The sequence below is a fragment of the Aulonocara stuartgranti genome (genome assembly GCF_965226115.1).
Source record: "Aulonocara stuartgranti genome assembly, chromosome: 1".
NCBI classification, from domain to species: domain Eukaryota; kingdom Metazoa; phylum Chordata; class Actinopteri; order Cichliformes; family Cichlidae; genus Aulonocara; species Aulonocara stuartgranti.
Genome location: NC_138939.1, coordinates 14,153,047 through 14,162,352, shown reverse-complemented (window position 1 = coordinate 14,162,352; position 9,306 = coordinate 14,153,047).

Sequence of the window (9,306 nt, the reverse complement as noted above, 5' to 3'; positions counted from 1 at the left end):
TAAACAGCGCTTTTTAAATAATGTTCAGTCCTGTCCTTGTACCTAAGAGGGGAAAGTCTTTTACGTGCTGTTTTAACCTTGCAACCATACAAATTAAAGTGTGTTAGACCAGTGTTAACCTGATAGGTGTGCGTGTGTAACTCTTATCAGCTTTTGTGGGGGCTGGCCTGGGTCTTTGGAAATGTCAGCAAATAGAAGCAACCTCATGGTGCCTTCATGAAAACGGGACATTAGAAGACTACCATAAAATGCAGTCTATACTGCTGTGATGCTAATGGCAGTCTGTGCTGCCTTACCAGTGTGTAAAGTTGGTTTTGGCCTTAAAATTACTGCCGCAATTTATCAGAGATGTGCAGAAAACGGAAGGACAGTTAAAAAATGCAGGTGGATCACTGCGGATTTATGCAGTCGATACATTATTATTGAAACTACTGTTAAGACATCAATGTACTATATTTAACAAATCGTGTTATTAACACGTTTCCCATAAATTTGGGATATGACTGTGATATTTGCTGTGATATTTGCTGCTATTACCATAAATTTATTTGGAACTCATAAATGGTGAGAAATAGTTTAAAGCACAGTGACAGAGTTTTGTGATTCTCTCCCAATGCAGCATTTCAGGATGCTATTAATCACTAGAAATGTTTAGGATAAAGTGCCACATATTTCTGTCAGAAACACACTGTCATGAAACGGCTGTGAGCAGCAGGCAGGATAGGCCCCAAAAGCAGGCTCACAGGCAGGGCTTAAATTAAAGAACACAACTTTATTTGCTTTATTAAACCATAGACTCTAAGCAAACCAGGAAACACAGGGAGACTCACACAGTCAGGAGGGAGAATGCAAGCTGGACAGATGAAAACAAAGGGCTTAAATACACAGGGAATGACTAGGGAACATGAAACAAATGGAGGACACAGCTGGGGCTATTTAGACACAAGGACACAGGATGCAAAAATCTAATCATAACACATGAGACGAGGAACCTTCAAAGTAAGAGAAGCAAAACAAAACATGGTGCACACAGACAGGAGACTGTCAAAGTAAAACAGGAAGTAATGGGAACACACGCACAGAGACGTGACTGGGGAAATGTGGATTAATATGACAGGCAGGGGGAACAGAATGAAACACGAGGAGGGAAACAAGACAGAAGAATTCACACAACCGATATAAACACAGACACACAAAGGGCAAAATACACAAGGCAAAAATACTAAACAATCAAGGACCTAAACAGCAAATCTAAGAAACTCAAAATAAGATAACTAAGACTACTAATAATAATGGATTGCATTTACCCTCAAAGCGCTTTACAATTCCACTATTCATTCACACACTGGTGGAAGCAAGCTACAGTTGTAGCCACAGCTGTTCTGGGGCAGACTGACAGAAGCAAGGCTGCCATATCGCGCCATTGGCCCCTCTGGCCATCATCAGTAGGCGGTAGGTGAAGTGTCTTGCCCAAGGACACAACGACCAAGACTGTCCGAGCCGGGGCTCGAACAGGCAACCTTCCAATTACAAGGCGAACTGCCAACTATTGAGCCACGATCGCTCATGATCGAATGTGAGTATGAACTATGATACAAAATAATACTAAACTGAAAGACTCACAAACAGTGGTGGTGGTATATGAGGTTCTGTAATTATACATGAGAGAAGAGATCTGTATAGGGCATGTTTACAAACTGCTTGCACCAGGGCAAAGACAAAGATTTAAGTGTAGACAAGGAGCTTAGGATTCACACTTTTTTCACAGCAAGTAATCAAAACCACATAGCTACATATTAATGACTAACCTCGTGTTGTGAATCATCCCAGACAGTGTTTTCTTCCAGCCATATGTTATCTGACTCTGCGTATTGACCCTTAACATGGACTTTTTTTGAGAACGATTTAACCTTTATCTTATATTGCCCCTGTGCTAATGGGATTATATTAGTCTGACGTTGTGTCTGTTGTGTCTGCACTGTCTGGTGTTGCACTTTGTTTTGTTTTTTTGCAATTTTTGTACATTGCATTTTATGTAGTCCTTGTTGATTGTCTGTTTTATGTCACATGTAGCACCATGGTCTTGGAGGAACATTGTCTCGTTTTACTGTGTACTGTACCACTGCACATTGTTGGAATGACAATAAAGCCACTTGACTTGACTTGACTAATCATAGCAATGAACTAGTGTGCCATTATGCACTGCTTAAATACATTAAATGAACACTTTGAAAACATATCAGATCTCAATGGAAAAAAAACCAAAACATGCTGGTTGTCTATATGGACTGGGTAATGTGTTAGGAATGAAAGAATGCCTCATTGTTTGATGGAAATGAAAATTATCAACCTACATAAGGCTGAATTCAAAGACACCCTTAAAATCAAAGTGAAAAAAATTATACAGCAGGCTAGTCCATCCATCCATCCAGCCATCCTCATCCACTTTATCCGAGGCCGGGTCGCGGGGGCAGCAGCCTAAGCAGAGAAGCCCAGACCTCCCTCTCCCCAGCCACCTCCTCCAGCTTATCCGGGGGAACACCAAGGCGTTCCCAGGCCAGCCGAGAGATATAATCTCTCCAGCGTGTCCTGGGTCTGTCCAGGGGCCTCCTCCCGGTGGGACATGCCCGGAACACCAACCCCAGGAGGCGCCCTGGAGGCGCCCAGAAGGCATCCTTGTCAGATGCCTGAACCACCTCAGCTGGCTCCTTTTGATGTGGAGGAGCAGCGGCTCTACTCTGAGCCCCTCCCGGATGGCCGAACTTCTCACCCTATCTCTAAGGGAGAGGCCAGCCACCCTTTGGAGGAAGCTCATTTCCGCCGCTTGTATCGGTGATCTTGTTCTTTTGGTCACTACCCACAGCTCGTGGCCATAGGTGAGGGTAGGGACGTAGATCGAAATTGAGAGCTTCGCTTTTACACTCAGCTCCCTCTTCACCACGACGGACTGGTGCAGCGTCCGCATCACTGCAGCTGCTGCACCAATCCGTCTGTCGATCTCCGGCTCCCTTCTCCCATCACCCGCGAACAAGACCCCAATACTTGAACTCCTCCACTTGGGGCAGGAACTCATCCCTGACCCAGAGTGGGCACTCCACCCTTTTCTGGCTGAGAACCATGGCCTCAGATTTGGAGGTGCTGATCCTCATTCCCGCTGCTTCACACTCGGCTGCAAACCGTTCCCGTGCAAGCTGGAGGCCCTCACCCGATGAAGCCAACAGAACCACATCATCCGCGAAAAGCAGAGATGAGATTCTGAGGCCACCAAAGTGAAAGCCCTCCGCCACTTGGCTGCGCCTAGAAATCCTGTCCATAAAAATTATGAACAGAACCGGAGACAAAGGGCAGCCCTGGCGGAGACCATCACCCACCGGGAACGAGTCCGACTTATTGCCGGCAATGCGAACCAAGCTCTTGCAACGGTTGTATAGGTGGTGATCAGTTCACAGCTCAGCCCCTCTCTTTACCCGAGTTTCCAGAACATATGGTCGCAGGTCTGGTGATACGATTACAAAATCGATCATCGACCTGCGGCCTAGAGCGTCCTGGTGCCACGTGCACTTATGGACACTCTTACGTTCGAACAAGGTGTTCATTATGGCCAAACTGTGATTTGCACAGAAGTCCAATAACAAAACACCACTCGGGTTCAGATCAGGGAGGCCGTTCCTCCCAATCACGCCCCTCCAGGTCTCGCTGTCATTACCCACGTGAGCATTGAAGTCTCCCAGCAGGACAACAGAGTCTCCAGGTGGAGCACCTTCCGGCACCCCACCCAGGGACTCTAAGAAGGCTGGGTACTCTGAACTGCCACTCGGCGCATAAGCGCAGATGACAGTCAGGACCCGTTCCCCGACTCTAAGGCGCAGGGAACAAACCCTCTCATCCACCGGGAAAAACCCCAACGTACCGGCAGCAAGCCGAGGGCATATTAGAATACCCACCCCAGCCCGCTGCCTCTCACTAGGGGGAACTCCAGACTGAGACAGAGTCCAGCCCCTCTCCAGGAGACTGGTTCCAGAGCCCAAGCCATGCGTAGAGGTGAGCCTGACTATATCTAGCCGGTACCTCTCAACCTCACGCACTAACTCAGGCTCCTTCCCCACCAGAGAGGTGACACTCCATGTCCCAATTGCCAGCCTTGGCCGCCAGGGCCTCCGCTCCTGGCCGCTGCCCGGCACACAATGTACCTGACCCCTATGGCGCCTCCTGCGGGTGGTGGGCCTGCGGGAGGATGGGCCCATGTCCCCTTTTTGGGCTGTGCCCGGCCGGGCCCCATGGACTAAGGCCTGGCCACCCTCCACTCGCCCTCTGGCTCCAGGGCGGGGCCCCGGTAACCCTATCCCGGGCAGGATAAACTGTTCCCTCGATGTTTTCTTCATAAGGGTCTTCTGAATTCAAAGACACCCTGAAAATCAAAGTGAAAAAAATGATACAGCAGGCTAGTCCATTTTGCCAAAATTTCATTGCAGCTACTCAAAATGGTACTCAGTAGTTTGTATGGCCCCGAGGTGCTTGTATGCATGCCTGACTGCTTCTAATGAGGGTGATCCCCTCCCAGATCTGGGACAGGGCCTCACTGAGCTTCTAGGCAGTGTGAGATTCAACCTGGAAGCACTGAATGGACTAAAGAATAATGTCACAGATATTTTCTATTGGATTTAAGTCAAGCAAGCTTATGGACCAGTCAACAGTATCAGTTCCTTCATGCTTGAGGAACTGTTGGCACACTCTTGCCACGTGAGATTGAGTATTGCAATGGTCTAGTCATTGGTATGAATAGAGTTCATTTTGTAGGGCTCTGGCAGTGCTCATTCTGTTCCTCCTTGCACAAGGAGGAACAACCGCCTCTGCTACTTTACTGACCAGATGAATACTCCAGCAGTTTAAGTGACTAAATGCAATACTCTGATTAAAAAGTGTTGACTGTGGAAGTTAACTGGTCTGAGTACACTTTAGGATTCACCTCTTCGTGCATTTTTTGAGTACATGTAAAAGGTATCCACAGAGTTCTGCATGTACCCACTGGTGGTGATCTGATGGTGATCACCACCAATGGGTACATTAACTCAAACAGGAAAATCATAAAATTCTTTTCTTTTTATTTGCAAATAATCTTGAAAGTATCTTTTTTTCCTTTATCTCACTCTCACTATTCACATGCTGTCTGTTTCTGTATGTCTCATTCTGTTTCTCCCTCTCTTGCTCTCTATGAAAGCAACCTAAGCCTTGTTTAGCCACGCTGGGTCACAAAGGACTGAAACCTACACCAATCTACCGGATGGACTACAGACACGCGTGTGCACATACACGCACACATACCCAAGAAGCCAAAAGATACCTGCCTCATCTTTTGACAGGGTGAGACAGACATAGAATCAGAGACAGAGGACAGACAGCCAAAAAGAGAGAAGGGAAAGAGATAACAGAGATAAACACAGAAAGAGACAGAGAGTCAGAAATGAGCGTTAAAGGGAGTGGAAGTGGAGGCAGATTTAGGTTTACTGTCCCAGAATAGACCAGACTGACAGGACTCAACCGCAAGACTGGCGCAGGGTTACTGGGCAATTTGTGACAGTGCAATTGAGATATAAATTGTGTTACTCAATCTCTCTCTCACTCACTTGCTCTGTCTTTCTCAGACACACACACTTGAGCACTTTGCATTCTTAGCAATGATGTGTTGAAAATTAACACAAAAAGTGATGGTGTGTTAAATCCATAGCTTTTAATGACTAATTTTAGATTTTGAATGTCCAAGTCCCCAAAACTAGAAGTCCAGCATTAATTCTCAATTAAAGGCGTGGTTTATTTTTGCTCTCGGTGATAAGGACAATCAGCTGCTTGGTTACTAGTTGTTTACTGGTAAGCTTTACCAGGATGTGTAGAATAGATGTGACTGATATCGATCTAAATATGCCTGCAGACAAGGTAAGTGACATCATTAACAGACGGGATAGTTGGCTTTGGCATATTTTTTTGTGGCCAGGGTGATTTTGGACTTTAAAATGGTCCATATAATGCAATATAAACACATTTATCTATGTATATTTAAAAATAGTCTGAGTCTGAATAGAGTTTGCCTGTTTGTTTGTGTTTGTTTGTGTTTGTGTGTGTGTGTGTGTGTGTGTGTGTGTGTGTGTGTGTGGTGGGGGGACTTTCAGTCCAGCTTTCTCCAGGTTTTCAGGTCTAGGATTTCTGGATGTCAACCACTGCTTCCATCTGCTGGTGGTACATTCCGTGCAAGGCCCTGTCCTTCCATCATGGTTCCTCCTCTTCTTTCTTGAGTTTCTGCTGTCTGAGGTATTCACTATGCATGGGGTCATTTTTGGCCATCTTCTTAATGTACTCATGGATGTTTGTTGTCTCATTCAAGACAGGGTCCTTAGCCTCCCTCCTTTCACTTTGCATACAGTCTGAGTCTCACACTCCTTCTGTCATACTTTAGGCTTGGTACCCAAGCTCGAGTGGAGGTGATGATATCTCCCCTCTGACCTGATGTCCTGGCTCGCCCTTGCTGTAGCATGTGTGTTGTACCTCGTCAATCTCTAGCTGTGAGAAGATTTCCTTCTTCCGAATGCTGGAACACTGACCTCCTAGTTGTTGCGCCCTCAGTCTGGATACTGGGTATCGAAGACTCCATTGGTCCCACATCCTCTTCATGTATGCCCTTTGACTGGGGTTACTTGCGTAGTAGCATTTCAACAGCACCCTGTCCTCATCTCTTGCCCACTTATGCCTCCTTGTTTCAGTAACTGTCTTCTCATCAGCTTGTCTTTAACACCTGATGTGGACCTTGTTAATTCAGGTGATTTCCAAGCCAGTATGGCTTCAGTTATTTCTCTCTCACTCATATCCGAGGTATGCTTGGTTAGCATAGGGGGTCTACACTATGGACCTTAACTGGATACAGACTTAACTGAATATATACATGAGTCTATGTGTATGCTTATAGTGTGCGTGTGTGTTTGTGTGTGTGTGTGTGTATGCCTGTGTGACAGATGGGGTCGTGAGGAAACGTAATGACACACTCCAGTGGTCCAGAGAAGGGCAGAAGCACTGTCTCATTGATAACTGGATAATTATGTACTCTGTCATCATGTTGTTGTGTGTGTATGTACATTTCATTCTTAAGTGCTTGCTAACATACTGTATGTTATTTCTTCTATATTGTCATAAAACCATGTTTACATCCATATCTGTATGTGCACATGTTGCATGTGTCCAATTAACAGGTAGATTTATTTTGTCTTTTTGACCTTTGTGTGTTGGTCTGTATTTGCATAGATCTAATTTTGATATTTACTTGCACAGTTATTCTTTGTGCCACTTGCTTTTATACTGCACCTACCATAGCCTGCATGATTGCGTATGACAGCAGTGAAGTGGGATGCTAAATTGCGTTAGTAAACTATGCTACACATACATACCTGTCCTCTTTCTCTTATTCACAAATATATTGCTTTTGCACACAGAGAGGGTGTGTATCATAGGAACTGTCTTACAGTGAAAAAACATCAACTCCATTTCAAATGACTGTCACCTTCATTATTTATTTACCTGCCTAACACATTATGAGATGAACACACACACATATATGCACACAAATATATAGTATTACTTTCACTGAAAATGAAAAAGCAAATGCAAAACAGATTCACACAGGTGCACAACATCACACAGATACACATACGCACCAGGCCTCCATCATATCACCGAGCTAAGCCCTCAGCATGTTCCATGTTCCTACTGAGAATGTTTTGGACTTCTACTGTTAGGTGGATTCCCCAGTTATGTGAGTTTATCTGTCTTTGTGTTTTATTTGTTCCCTGGTGAGTTGGGGGATAGAATCTGAGGGAGGCCGTCCGAATGGGCTGTCACTAATCCTTTAACAACACAGCTGACATGATTGGCCACAACTATACAGAAGGGGATGGAGTCTGCAGGTGGTAGAAAGAATGATTGAATGGTTGAGAGCTGCAACAATGGGCAGCTGGAAAGTGAGAGATGTAAGGATGGTAAAGTCTGATTTAAGACTTTAAGACCATCTACTTATGCTTGAAGATGAGCATAAGTAGATGCTGGGGCACAAAGACAGCTTTGTCTGTATATGTGTTTATATCAGTGCACACGTGCGTGCAAATGCATCAATGTCTTCTATAGGGATGAAAGCCCAACCTGCAGGCTTTTGCTCTCTTAGACTGTTGACATCTAGTGTTTTTAGGTAAATGTACAGTTTACTGCTGTAGTGCTAGAAAAAAAAAGAGTGGGACATTGCAACAGTACAACATTTCAGACCATCTGCAGCAGCAGCATCAATCAGAAGTTTCTTATAAAGCTGCTTACCAAATAGTTTTAGGTCATATTAAAAGTTTCTATTATGATTAAACAGGATACTTTAGGCTAACTACATCTCAGATGGTTTAAGGTCAGGACCTGGCCATTCCATAACATGGTTCAATTTTAATCTATTAAATTAATTCTATTGCATAACACAACCTCTATTGTTACTACTACTTTTCAAAACTTAAAAAAATACATAAATTAACTGAATAACTTAAGTTTCAATCCAAATGTGTTATAGAAACATTAAAGTCAACCAAACCAAATCAAATATGGTACTCTGTTTCTCCTGGGGTACACTGCCCACTTTTAAATATTCATGTTGGTTTTCCTGTTCCTGTACACCTCCAAGAACTGTTGTGGAAACCTCAGATCTGCTGCAACACTCCTTTTTTTCCAGAGCTCTGGTGTTGACACTTGGCCTAAATCAAGAAGAACAAAGCACTGAAAGACAAGCTGGTCAGCTCTTTGTTCTGCACAGCTGTGTGTCTTTAATGTGTTGCATAATAAAATCCAAATGTTTCTGGCTGATTTCTTGTTGTTGTTTTTTTACTGTGATCATTTGAAATATGTTCATGCATGTTTTCGCTTTACAATTTTTCTGTAAAGTTTTCACATTTTGATTGAAGGTCAGAGAGATCTATCACATGACAGCGTTGTTTTGTCTAATTTCATTATTCTGTCTATTGTGTCTTCCTTATTCCAGTCTTATTAACTGATTTAACCTACAAGTTTTGAGATTACAGAAACATCATGGATTCTTCACAGATAGTGTCAGTGACAACTTTATTGAAATTCTACAGCAACCACCCCAGCTGCACCAGAGGCATTAGCATGATCCACCAGGAAGTGCCCTTTCTATCCATTGAGGCTCTGTGCATGGGTCACATCACAGATAGAGTTGTGGCTCCATCCATCATGTGGGTTATAGTTAGCCGCCTATGCTAATGTCTGACCCAATGA